Source organism: Anabrus simplex, chromosome 1 (assembly GCF_040414725.1).
Source record: "Anabrus simplex isolate iqAnaSimp1 chromosome 1, ASM4041472v1, whole genome shotgun sequence".
Classification (NCBI taxonomy): domain Eukaryota; kingdom Metazoa; phylum Arthropoda; class Insecta; order Orthoptera; family Tettigoniidae; genus Anabrus; species Anabrus simplex.
This window is the reverse complement of record NC_090265.1, coordinates 382,696,921-382,710,975: the sequence shown is the minus strand read 5'-3', so window position 1 is coordinate 382,710,975 and position 14,055 is coordinate 382,696,921. Positions and strand designations below refer to the sequence as shown.

At 42.0% G+C, this 14,055-nt stretch overlaps 1 protein-coding gene across 8 annotated transcripts in view; it reads right to left on the bottom strand.

The window, feature by feature from the left end:
• Positions 1-14,055, bottom strand: part of LOC136856813 (putative fatty acyl-CoA reductase CG5065) — a 619,576-nt gene that overhangs the window by 263,923 nt on the left and 341,598 nt on the right. Inside the window, exon 1 of one of the 8 annotated variants that reach the window (XM_067134942.2) lies at positions 5,105-5,208. The exons of 6 other annotated variants lie outside the window; for them this stretch is intronic. The gene's annotated coding sequence lies outside the window, so the exon portion shown is untranslated. Of the gene's footprint in view, positions 1-5,104; positions 5,209-14,055 lie in introns of those variants that run through there. One more of the 8 variants, XM_067134944.2, reaches the window with a different exon arrangement.

Below are 14,055 nucleotides of genomic sequence, written 5' to 3'. Positions count from 1 at the left end.
AGACATAAGTTGACGTACTGACTCGGGTTCGTAGCGGGCCTCGAACCGGGAACAGGACGATCGCTTGATCGCTGAAACACATTCGTGCAGCTATGTAACGCCGCGAGTTTCCCCGGCAGCTAAAGGACGGCCTTGATACACAATCCAGCATACGTGAACGAGAATTGGCGCTCTGGACGTGTAGCCTATCTGTTGCGAAGTGGGGATGGATGAGCTCTCGCGGGATAGGAACATTGCACAGAATCTAGCCGGACAATATGGGCACTAGATAATATTATAGTGCCTTTCGAGCGGGTGTTTCATCCTGCCGGTGTTATACAATTTCAGCAGGACCTGTCTCCGATTAGTTCAGGAATAACTCGCAAGACAAGGTCAGGTCGAGCTTATCGACTGGCCTCCTTGTGGGGCAGACATGATGAATCCCATCGAGAACGTGCGGGTCGTGACGAAGAGAGTAATGGCGGAGATCTGGCCCGATCCCACGCCAAATACGAGCGACGTTCTCAGAGATGACGTCAGTGCGGCCTGGGACTAGGTGGCAAGTGACGACAATACGTATGCTTCTGACCAAATAGCCACACGCCTGAAAGACATGGTGCACAACGGCGGTGCGTGGTCCTCTTACTGATAATACCACCTAACGGCCCTTTTCATAACCACAAGTAAGCCCGCTAACTGTCAATAATGACATGATAAAACAAAGAAAGTTACGCGACTCGACATATAATGATGATACTTGTTTAGAGGCATCGACATCTAGGTCATTGGCTCCGAACTCCACATATCAGTCAGTGTAGGAATAAAAATAAACTTATAAACATATTTTAACCTACCAAGGCTCAAACTTTTGACACCAGAGGCGAGCGGCGAAACTCACGATTTAGCATGTACGGCTACCGCCTTGGCTGACAAGAGCCTGCACATTCAGCGTCACTTCAAAAAACTATAACACGACTGCCAGACAAAATATAGTTCATAGATTACGATATTACGACTAACGTGGCCACTGGACGGATATATTATGTCCCAGGCCGAGAGACGTAACAAGCCATGTCCTGTGGCCGTATAAATACGACGAAAGTGAACGCAAGTCAGGAAGCTCATGTTGCAGGTTCTATCCTCCCTTCTGTACGTGATGCGGGCAACCACACCTTCCAAAGGACGTTCACTTTCTGGGTCGGGAAATGTTAATTATGTGTTATCTTCTCCTTGTAATTGAAAAGGAAAGAATTAATAAATTCGTGATGTAGGATATCGTGAAGGCAATGATGTAATTCAGTAGGCCATGAAGTGTGCGGTAAAGTTACTTAATCACACATGTGCGATAAAATAACTATTCACAGTGTCCAGAAAATGCCTACTTTTCAAACATAGAACTGTTTCGAAAATGCCTAGTTTCTGTTGTGGCAGTAGATATACATATTCCATAATTGATTTTCCTGAAAGCGGGTCTTCAATAGAGTAAAACAAAACCATAAAAGGTATACAAAAATCAAAACAACGGATGAGGACGTCGTTTTAAACACCTATGTACACTTTATAATATTTGTTTGATGATCAGTATAATTTTAGAGCCTAATTCAGAATATAAAATGGTTAACCAAGGAAAACATTCGAGAACTGTTGGGAATGGACTGAAACCCACACGTCATTAGGTCTCAGCAGCTAGCGCATCTCATCGTACGAAGTTCAGAGATTAACCGACAATGGTGACCGTGATCAGGGTTTAAACACATTGAACTACATTGGTCCGTACGTCCGAAGTATCGTATTTGTATACCCGGTATTAATGAAGCCGGGACACAGCTGCCTGCTCCACCCTGCCATGTCAGTATCTTTACAGCAGTCTCACGCACTGAACACGCCAATGGCTATATAAAGAAAAGTTAATATTTTTAGTACCACTAACTACTGCAGGAAAATGAATTAGTAATAATATAATAATTTCGTGTGGCTATTTCTAGCCGAGTGCTGCCCTCGTAAAGCAGACCCTCCGATGAGGGTGGGCGGCATCTGTCATGTTTAGGTAACTGCGTGTTATTGTAGTGGAGGATAGTGTTATGTGTGGTGTGCTGAGTTGCAGGGATGTTGGGGACAGCACAAACACCCAGCCCTCGAGGCAATGGAATTAACCAATGAAGGTTAAAATCCCCGACCCGGCCGGGAATCGAACCCGGGACCCTCTGAACCGAAGGCCAGTACGCTGAACATTCAGTCAACGAGTCGGACAATGAATTAGCGATAAACACCAACAAAACAAAAATCAAGAAATTCAGGAGAGGAGACAGTATCTCCAAACTAGACAACTTCCACTGTGGAAACTACAAGATAAAGTTGGTAAACTCTTATAAATACCTAGGACTAACCCTTCAAGTTCACGAAACATACAGGAGAAAGATGCAGTGCAGGAATTAAGAGCCATCTTCGACACAAAGAACATTGAAAACCTATCACTTGGCACAGCTCTAAAACTTGTTCACATTAAGATTGCCCCTATAGCCTGTTACGCAATCATCAAAACTTGGATCCACCTTACTCCCGCTAATGTAAAGAGGCTGCAGGCCATGAAATCAACCTATCTATGGACAGCCCTTCGGTTATCCCAAACAACAAGGACCAGACTCGTTTATCTACTAGCAGACACAGACTTCATCAGGGAGGTAGCAATAAAGAAGAATCTGCCGCAAACCCCAGCATACAAAACTCATATAAGGGAAAGGGAAGAAAAAGCTAATACAATAGAGGAAGGCTTCTATCACACACCGGCCACGAGCACAGATGAATGGAAGGCTTCTGACTTCCCACTGCGACACGTACAGTATATACGAGAATGGCAGCGCATGGATTTCATTTCAAAATCTGCATCCAACGAGGGTTTCACCAGGCGTCATCTCCATGTTCCTGCACTCTATGCGGACAATGTTGTGAACAGTATCATCTACTTGATAGCATAGCAAGGACAAACTCGCTGACATTTTACGCAGTTCATAAAAAAATTGTGTAATATACAACTCTTATGTACAAATTGTGTTTAATAAATGTTATTACTATCATTAACTACTTTTGTTATTTTCGGAGACGCCGAGGTGCCAAAATGTCTACGGTTCTTTTACGAGCCGGTAAAATCCACGCTAGCGTACAGGGTCACTTGCATATACCACTGGACTGAGGCAGGATCGAGGGGGTGGTAGTTACTGTTTTAAGAGGAAGTACAACTGGGCAACTATCCTCAGGCGGAGTCGAACTTGCCAATCTGGGCTCAGAAAATGTATGTTTTATGAGGTTTTTATACATTCAATACACCCGCTTACAGAGGGACCATAACACTTCAACAGTATTGTATTCTAAATGAAATTCAACAAACAATAAAATCCTAAGATCCTGTTCATGTCTGACCAGTTACTGGTACCCAGTGTCCACGCTTTAAAGACGATTCTCCACTTTTTTCACTGTAAGCTAACCTGGGGCACTTATCGAGTGACGAGAGTCAGGCATACGATATGGGGACTCCGCAAGTAGTTGACATGACTAAGTATCTGGATTTCAGGGAAAAGTGAGGCTGAAGCCTCTACTGCTTACATTTAAAAAACATACCACCACCACCTAGATAAGAACCTTCTCTGGAACAAAAGAACACATTTAATAACCAATATACCTCACAATAAAGTTGGATTTGGCTTTGCTCTTTTACAGTATGACTGAGCTTGAAGAATGTTGATCTCGAGGACACGAAATATGGTGATTAATAATCTAGTATCAATGTACAAAAATTAAGAGTTTAATCCGATATATCTCAACAGCGCATTTCAAGGTCGATTGCGAGGTTTACTTTAAATCCCCTGATCGTACTCCTCGGTTACGTTAGGGACAAGATAACTCTTTGTTTAAAAATTTGAGCCGAGGTCGATAGCTACAGTCGCTTAAGTGCGGCCAATATACACTATTCGGGAGATTGTGGGTTCGAACTCCACTGTCGGCAGTCCTGAAGATGCTTTTTCCGTGGTTTCCTATTTTCACACCAGGCAAATGCTGGGGCTGTAACTTAATTAAGGCCACGGACGCTTCCTTCCCACTCCCATCTCATCCCTTTTCTGTCCCATCGTCGCCATAAGACCTATCTGTGTCGGTGCGACATAAAGCAACTTGTAAAAAAAAAAAAAAAATTAGAAAAGGCAACACCTGGAATTTGAATTGAGGCCGCAAGAGAAACTAGCTACGATATAACTTAACTGCCATACAACTTTAGTACGTATATACCCTACACAATCAGGCTTCATGCCAGGATCAGGCTACATATTCACCTTCTAAATCATCGTATACTGTACTTGCAATGTGCAACGTATTCATATGTAGGCGTGAATACACGAAATTAATAGGATCGAAGAGACAGGATTTTTAAAATAACTAAAATAATGGCACAAAAAGGTTTCAAATACGAAAACAAGTTTTTGGGGAACCATAGTGGACGAAGTCCATCCGTCTAACAATATTTGAATAAATGATACATAAAAGTAATTAATAGACAATGAATTACACTGAAGAGGTAATGTAAGCATAAATATGGCAAAATACAGTGAAGTGAGGCTATTTTGCTACTTTCAAATGAATGAATGAATGAATGAATTAACAATAACATTTTCCGAGACTATTCATCTTCAGATGCAAAAGATGAATAAGGAACATATCCTTCACCACAATACTGAAAATCATTACTCAGTTCACTTTAGCTATTTGATGTATTGCAGTTACTGTATTGTAAAGCAGGTACAGCTATTATAATATGGACTTAGTTCGGCATGGCTGAGGAAGTACCGAAAACTTCCTTCACTTGCTGCCAACTCTGGGACAGCAAATAAATTAACTCATGACTTGGTTCACTATAGCAGTGAACAGATTAGAGTTTCCAGTATCTTTTTCACGATCCATATCAAAATATAAAAAGGTGGACGTGGTTCACAATGGTTGCGCACCCCTAATAAATGCCATAAAAATATAGTTTATCTATTCACGAATCACTATAAATCAATAGTAAAGAATAACAAATATACAGTCTGTAGTTAAATGAAAATCCAGGTAACAAGGAACAGTTATAAGGAGTTCTTACCGAGAAATGCCGGCTTGTGTTAAGTGATCAATGAACTCTCAGTGCTCTATCTAATCTCAAGCTAACATCACCACCTTAGCAGCGTTGAGCCTCTTGATTACTGGGCCGGTAAGACTAAGCCAGTTTATAAAACTACATTTGCTATAGGTGAGCAAGCAACCATATCGCCAGGACTTACGTAATTTCATCAGCCAGGACAGATGAGTTATTCAAGAGCGGATCTCGTACGAGATCATCAGTAATTTGTAGTACTGAAGCCACGCAATAACGACATCACATTCTTTTTCTTTCAATGAATGTATTTACTTCTTGTGAGTTTAGCGCCCCGTCGTGGTGGTAGTGGTGATTAGTTTCCCTACATTAAGACACGTAAGTGCTATAATTTTGCCCATACAAGGAGTAAATCAACTGACACTAATCCCTTATATTTAAGTACGCTTAAAATCTAGTATGTTGCGCCGGATTTAGATCCTGAAACATTGAAAACGCAGGGCGAGCATCTACGCAGCCAGTCAATCCGCTTCCCCTGATATGTAGAGCCCTGCGCGGATATACAAAATATTATCTGCATCCGCATATATTACACTATATTACACCGAAGATATTGAAACGGATAGATCTGGTAACATGTTAGAATAGACCTGATATCTGGCACCAGCTACACCCCCCCCCCCCTCTTTCAGTCGTAGTTTATGAGGGATTTCGTATAACGACAACTACCAAAATATTGAGCTACCTTCCTTCCTTTCTTTCTTCCACTGATTACGCCCAGGAGCCAGTTAGGCTTAGGTCAGATTTACGTTCTTTTCTTTCTTTTTTTTTTTTTTGCAAGTTGCTTTACGTCGCACCGACACAGGTAGATCTTATGGCGACGGTGGGACAGGTGGGAAGGAAGCGGCCGTGGCCTTAATTAAGGTACAGCCCCAGCATTTGCCTGGTGTGAAAATGGGAAACCATGGAAAACCATCTTCAGGGCTGCCGACAGTGGGGTTCGAACCCACTATCTCCCGAATACTGAATACTGGACGCACTTAAGCAACTGCAGCTATCGAGCTCGGTGATTTACGGTTTTATGGTCTCAACGGTCTTAACATACCACCATTCTCCCATGCCAATGCCAAGGGTCGCCTAACCACAAGCAAAAATAACGAGTATACCTGAGTGAAAATCAATAAACTGCATTATTTAAAAATTATCAGAAAAAATATCCGCACTGCCATACAGTTTGCATCCGCCAAGACACTGACTTCGCGGATATCCGTGCAGAACTCTACTGATGTCATTCTCTCATCTCATAACCAGAGATTATTCGGAGAAGGCCCTTTAAGATGACAGGCAGGGCGAGAATTATGCAAGTACGGTAGCGACAAACATTTCCCAGTAGTTATTAACTGTTAACCACTTCCACTATTACAGTCAACGTAGAAAAGCTATTCGCACAGTACTCGGATGTGAAGCACCTTTTATGCACTCTAGACATAAATAGCTTACTTACATACATACATACATACATACATACATACATACATACATACATACATACATACAGAGTGACCAAAAAGTTCGTTAACATTTGACGATTCAATACTTCATGGAATATTGGAGGTAGAGAGGTAATAATTGACACACATGATTGGAATGACATGGGATTGTACTGAAATCGGAATAAAGTACACAAAATGACCAACAGATGGCGCTGGACAGCAACACGTCCGGTACAAATGGCCACACATGCTTGACATGACATGGGGTTTTACTGACATCAACAACGAGTGCACAAATCGGCCAACAGGTGTCGATGGACAGCAATACGTCAGTGATGGCGCATGAGACCCATTTACGGTATAAAAGGAGCTGTTCTAAGAGAGGGCGTCAGATGCGCCTGCCAGCGAAGAATGTTAACGTTACCAGAAAAGGCACTGTTAGTGAAGCTTTATTTACTTTATTTTGGTGCCAATAAAACTCCATGTCATGCCAATCATGTTTGTCAATTATTACCTCTCTACCTCGAATATTCCGTGAAGCATTGCCTCGTCAAATGTTAAGGGGACTTTGGGTCACCTTGTACTTTTCCAACCCCACTTTCAAGCTCAATAATAAGTTGAGACCGGAATACCCTTCGGAAGGTAACGAAGCTGAACTTACTGAGCAAACGAAATTTTTAATAACTTTTTTTCCAAAGAAGAGGTAAATGCTGCAATAACGAGCATTTCAGTAGACACGGAAAGCAGTCCCGATTACATAATTGTACGGACAATTAAGAACGAAATTGTCTAAGAAATTATTTCGTCGATTTGTAGTACTAGACCAAATGCTTCGTCAGTATATCTGCTTCAATTAGAACCAGAGGGGATTCAATAACTCCCCAGGTATAAATCTAAATGTGTCAATATTAGGGCGGCTTTGCATTCGGCTAAAAAAAAAAACCGACGCCTGCGTAGTGTTTTTAGATATCAGAAAAGCTTTTGACAATGTAGGACACCTTCGAAGGAAGACTCTTGATTCAACAGGTATCCTCGATAAATTGACCAATCTTACTATGAATTTACAATAAGATAATAGTACGCAGATCGAAACACGAAACCAGAAAACTAATCCCATCCAATTTAAACTTGGAGCATTGAAAGGTTCTCCACTATCTCCTACTCTGTATAATTTAGCAACATAATTAACTGAAGAATCCACAACTAGTCAATATGGTTTCCCTCTAATCAAAAGAGAACTTTTTCTTCCAAGTCTATTTACGTCGCACAGACACAGACAGGTCTTATGGCGACGATGGGACAGGAAAGGGCTAGGAACGGGAAGGAAGCGGCCATGGCCTTAATTAAGGTATACACCGGGCGAGTTGGCCGTGCGGTTAGGGGCGCACAGCTTTGAACTTGCATCTGGGAGATAGTGGGTTCGAACCCCACTGTCGGCAGCCCCGAAAATGGTTTATCGTAGTTTCCCATTTTCACAGCAGGCAAATGCTGGGGCTGTACCTTAAATAAGGCCACGGCCGCTTCCTTCCCACTCCTAGGCCTATCCTATCGTCGCCATAAGACCTATCTGTGTCGGTGTGACGTAAAACAAAATTGTTTAAAAAAAATTAAGGTACATTCAAGCATTTGCCTTGTGTGAAAATGGGAAACGACGGAAAATCAAAGGAGAACACTGACGATCAGGAGTTTCGCAGATGACACGGTAATCATCGGTAACAGTGCGGAAGCAGCAGCTGAACTGACAAAAATTGCCCCACAACGGTTTCTTGAAATAGGCCCCGACATAAATGTTTCAAAATATGTAACTGTATGCGTCAAAAAGGGAAATATTCAGAGGAAAGCATCAGTATAAATCAACAATAAATAAAGAGCACAAGCCCGCCGTGAATCAATATGATATCTAGCCATAAACTTCTCCGGCGAACTGTTATTTGACACTCAACCCAATCTGAAAAAATTACGAGACCGTGTAAATATTCTTGTTAACTCACCTTTGCTGCAAACAGACCGGAAATTCCTAATTCTAAACTGTTCAATCACTAACACCCATATATCCATTTTTTTATTTTTTTTTTCTAGTGACTTTACGTCGCTTCGACACAGATAGGTTTTATGGCGACGATGGGATAGGAAAGGCCTAGGAATTGTAAGGAAGCGGCCGTGGCCTTAATTAAGGTACAGCCCCAGCATTTTCCTGGTGTGAAAAATGGAAAACCACGGAAAAACATCTTCAGGGCTGCCGACAGTGGGATTCGAATCCACTATCTCCCGGATGCAAGCTCACAGCCGCGCGCCCCTAACCGCAAGGCTAACTCGCCCGGTATATCCATTCCAGGCAACATCTTTGCATAAATTTCCACAAAAGTGTATATCCGATGCAAGTAAGGTAACAAAACGCACTCTCTTTGAGGTCTTTCAACTACCATGCCAGACAATATGCTATACACGGCAAGGAAAAAAGGCATTGGTCTCATTTGCACCTTTTGGGAAGCTCGACTTCAACATACAACCATATGTCAGGTTTTGATTAGAGAGAGAAAAACCCTTATATAAATGGCACACGGGATCTTAAAGCAGAGAATTACGACTGCATGAATCAACTTGGCATTGAAGCGATTGACCTAATCAACAGTCGCACTGGATTTCTTGATACCAGGAAGATTCGTACTGATGTACGAGAACGTAATATCTGGAGTAAATTGTCCCATAAGGATAAGGGTGTCACATTATTTATGGAATACACACCATTTAATAAGTGGATATCTGATAACCATGGTCTTTCATGTTCAGAATGGCGCGGCGTCAAGATGACAGCTCACGTTGTCGCAGTTCGCTCCTTATCGGGCAGGTCCCTGGACAACACCCTCTGTCGGCGTTGCCGCAGAGAGCACGAAACACTTGCCCATGTCCTGGGTGCTTGTCCGTTCGGAGATGTTTTGAGAAATAGTCGACACCACAAGATTCGATCAAGATGGCCGGCGCCCTCAAAGAACGAGGCTATATGATCTAAGAGGAAGTGTCTGGATTGGCGGCAAATGGAAGTACGGGAAAACAAAAACGAAATGATCAATGACCCAACTGTGCGAATTGAATCGCATTCTGGAAAACCAGAAGAAGTGGATTTAGAGAAGGAGAGTATTTATTGCCCAACAGTCGTATTATAAAGAACAATATGGACTGCAAAATATATGTCACAGGTTTGATGGTGGGAGCACGGGGAACAATTCCTAATTCTTAAATTTGTATCCCAGGTTTGGACTTCGTTAGGCATAGAAAACATCTGTTAATAAACATAGCGGTGGGTGCTATCAGCGGTTCAAGATTAATTTTGAGAAACCATCTATACAATCAATTGTAGCGTGTGTTGCGTACTCTTTTCTTCTTAGTTTCTCTTGTTTGTATACTTATGTGAAATATTTTTCATATTCCATGCTATCATGTTTATCGGGAGAACCTCACAAATTAATTGAAAGCTTACCTGTCAAGGTAGCTTGGGAATTAATCTTTCAGAGATATAACAACCCCAAACTGATTGCAGACCTACATGTTAAGCAACTGCTAGACCTTCCATCGCTGGAAACGGAATCAGCTAAGATTTAAGAGTAGGCTACTGTTAAATCAACTGCTGAGCATTCATGGAGATAGACGTGCCTCTTAATGAGGTTTTGTTATTTCGCTTAGCGCTAGATCGAATCAGCCCCAATCTTAGAAAACATTGGGAAGTTAAATCCTCAGATAAGAAGTTCCTTCGCTTGAAGGATTTAGTAGCATTCTTGGAGAATACTTGTCAAACGCTGAAGTTGATCAACCCCGAAAAATACCAAAGCGACAAGCAACAGGTCGTACCCAAGCACGGTGATAAGGGCAGTAAGAAGTCCTTTGCCACAACATCAACTTATTGTGAGTTTTGTAAAGCTCCTCACACCATAACAAAATGCCCTAGGTTTCCACGAAGCCAGCGTTGGAAATAGAATAGATTTCGCCAAGAAGTGTAAACTTTGCTTTAACTGTTTGGGTGCTAATCATACTTTGAAGGAGTGTAGTTCAAGAAACTGTCGAATCTGCAATAACATACATCATATTCTGTTGCACAAGGAGCAGAGTACTTCCTACAGTGCTTCTACTACAACAGAAACCAACCAGACTCAGCAGCAAACCTACTGTGCTATGAAGAGCAAGTATACTCTTGTAGAAGTTCTGTTGTCAACAGCCGTCGTAGTGGTTACGGACAAACGTGGGAATGCGCATCAATGTTGAGCTCTATTGATAGTGCGTCTCAAATGCATTTCATGTCCAGGCATTTGGCAGATCACATGGGGATTGAATTGAGTCGGCACTCAATGCCTATAAGGGGAATTAGTGATGTTAAGGCAACTGGATCATCACATAGGCCCTATTTGTCAAATTCAAGTTACATCCAGGGTCACAGACTACACTACCCCTATTGTTTAATAATAATGTTATTTGTTTTACGTCCCACTAACTACTCTTTTACGGTTTTCGGAGACGCCGAGGTGCCGGAATGTTGTCCCGCAGGAGTTCTTTTACGTGCCAGTAAATCTACCGACACGAGGCTGACGTATTTGAGCACCTTCAAATACCACCGGACTGGGCCAGGATCGAATCTGCCAAGTTGGGGTCAGAAGGCCAGCGCCTTAACCGTCTGAGCCACTCAGCCCGACTGAATCGCCCTATTGTTTGTGCTGTACTTCCTCGCATAACTCGTCAGCTCCCTACAACACAGCTTGACACGTCTGACTGGCAGCTCCCACGGGACATTCCCTTGGCGGATCCTCAGTTTAGTACACCAGGTGAAGTTGATTTACTACTGGGGGCTTCTGTATTTTTTGACATACTGCGTCGTGGTCAACTCAGGAGAGAAAATCATCCCGTACTACGGGACACTGAATTTGGCTGGATCTATCAGGTAAGACGTGGTGTAGGGGTAACGTGCCTGCCTCTTACCCGGAGGCCCCAGGTTCGATTCCCGGCCAGGTCAGGGATTTTTACCTGGACCTGAGGGCTGGTTCGAGGTACACTCAGCCTACGTGATTAGAATTCAGGAACTATCTGATGGTGAGATAGTGGCCCCGGTCTAGAAAGCCAAGAATAACGACCGAGAGGATTCGTCGTGCTAACCACACGACACTCGTCATCTGCAGGCCTCTGGGCTGAGCAGCGGTCGCTTGGTAGACCAAGGCCCTTCAAGGGCTGTAGTGCCATGGGGTTTGGGTTTGGGGTTATCAGGTAAGACACCACCACACTACCAGCAAGAAAGGCACCTCTTGTCTTGTTCGCAGCAACGAACTGCACATACAGCTCGAACGGTTCTGGCAACAAGAGGAAGTAAAGATGTCTCCCCCACGTTCGAAGGAAGAAAGTCAGTGCGACCTTACACCGTCGCAACAAAGGTATCATGAACTGTGACACAATTATTGTTATTTATTACCAGACAGTGGCAATTAAAACGCTATCCAAAGTATTTCTTTCTAAAGGACCACTTGCAATCATGAGGTGACTCACACAATAAAATTATCACGGATCCGCAGACAAAGTCAAAACCTTTTGTAAAAAAAAAAAAAAGGCTTTCAACAATCTCCATAGAGCGTGAATGAGTGACGTGTCTCAACAGATGCAATTATATATCATTATTCACAGTGAATGTGGTTCATCTAGATTAATACAGTGAGTGATTTATGAATATAAAGTGCTAGTTTCCTACATTATAATCTCGTCGTAGTGGTTTGTAGAGCAAGAAAGAATTCCTAGAAGGAAATACGGTACTATCTTTCCATATCTTGATATTTTTTCCATACTGAATAACAGCGCAGACTATTTCTTCAAAAAATAAACAGAACACGTAATTCCCTGTTCACTGTCATCTTGTCAGGAATCAGGAAATTTAGCGCATCAGAATAATAGCAAACCTATTCATTATTCCAATCCAAGGAATAGAAAATAGAATCAATCATGTCAGAGAAAAACAGTCAGCAGGCTCTGACAACTGGTGTGGCAGACAAAAGGATTGATTTCTGCTCTATTTGCGACAAGAGGGTAGAAGAAAACGAAACAGCCGTGACCTGCGATGGACCATGCCAAAGATGGCACCATCTATCATGTGCAGAATTACAACAAGGCCAATTTAACGCGCTAAAATCAACTAGTAAGAAAAAATCAAAATTTCTATGGTTATGTTTCAACTGTGAACAGGACTTCAATCTATATAAAGCGGGAAGAAGCATGCAAAAAGAACTAGAAGAGATGCGTGCAGAAATGTGCAAGAAAATTGACGAAATGGCAAAAAATCTTTCTAAACTAACAAACCAACACCTTTCAAGGGACAATAGGTCAGCGGACTCTACGAAATTGGAAGATAAGCAACGAAAGAAAAACACATCCTCCGCAAAACAACCATGCGAAACGGCAACACAAGCAACTATCGGGTGGTGCATGTGATCAGAATCTGAAATCTATAAATCAAAGCTTGGAGACTAACGACAAAGAAAGCATTGACATGCCGAGATATACAGAGGTAGTGTATAAAAAACAACAAAGACGCTCTCAACAGGTAATCGTGGGAACTTCAACGTCAACAAACAACTTACTTCAAGCAGCAGAGAAAAACGCATGGCTCTACATTGGTAAACTAGCCAAAGAAACCACAAGTGAAAATGTTATAAACTTCCTTAAAAAGAAGGGAATCAAAGACAATGTTGTTTGTGAGGATCTGAACTCACAGGGAGCCCACAAATCATTCAAAATAGGCTTCCCATTCAAACAACTAAAGGATACAGAAGATCCGAAGTTTTGGCCTAAAGGAGTGGTAGTGAGACGATTTCGTTTTCCGAGACGTTTCACGGATAGCTCACCTCAAGGTATCAACCTGGAAGCATATCTATAAGGAAAGAACAACTACAGAAAACGTAATAGACACTCAAGAATCTTTAAGAACGATATTATGGAATATTGAAGGATTAAATAATGCTCTTAGTTTAGTACCAGAGAATTTGTTCCGACCTTATGACGCAGTAATATTAACAGAAACTTTCCTCGAAACAGAATGGAGTTACGATGGATTTTACTGTATACATCTCTTTGCAACTCAAGGTTTACGTGGAAGACCAAAAGGTGGCATCACAGTGCTCTTAAAAACAAGACTATCCCCATTCACAGTATACTAAAATCTGATACTACCCTAATAGTAAGAACGAAGCTCTGTGTAATAATAGCGGTCTACTTTCAACCAGACTATAAAGAAAACGATATCATTGATGATCTCTCTGTAGCTCTCAATGCAGTATCCCGCAAAGAAATAATAAAACTAGCAGGGGATCTAAATTGCAGGATTGATATAAAACAGGACAAGTCAAAGACCGTAGTAAACTATCTGGAAAGGGAAGGCCTAAACCTTATAAATAAGAAAGACTCTCTAACATACATATGTGTGAACGGCTGCAGCACAATCGA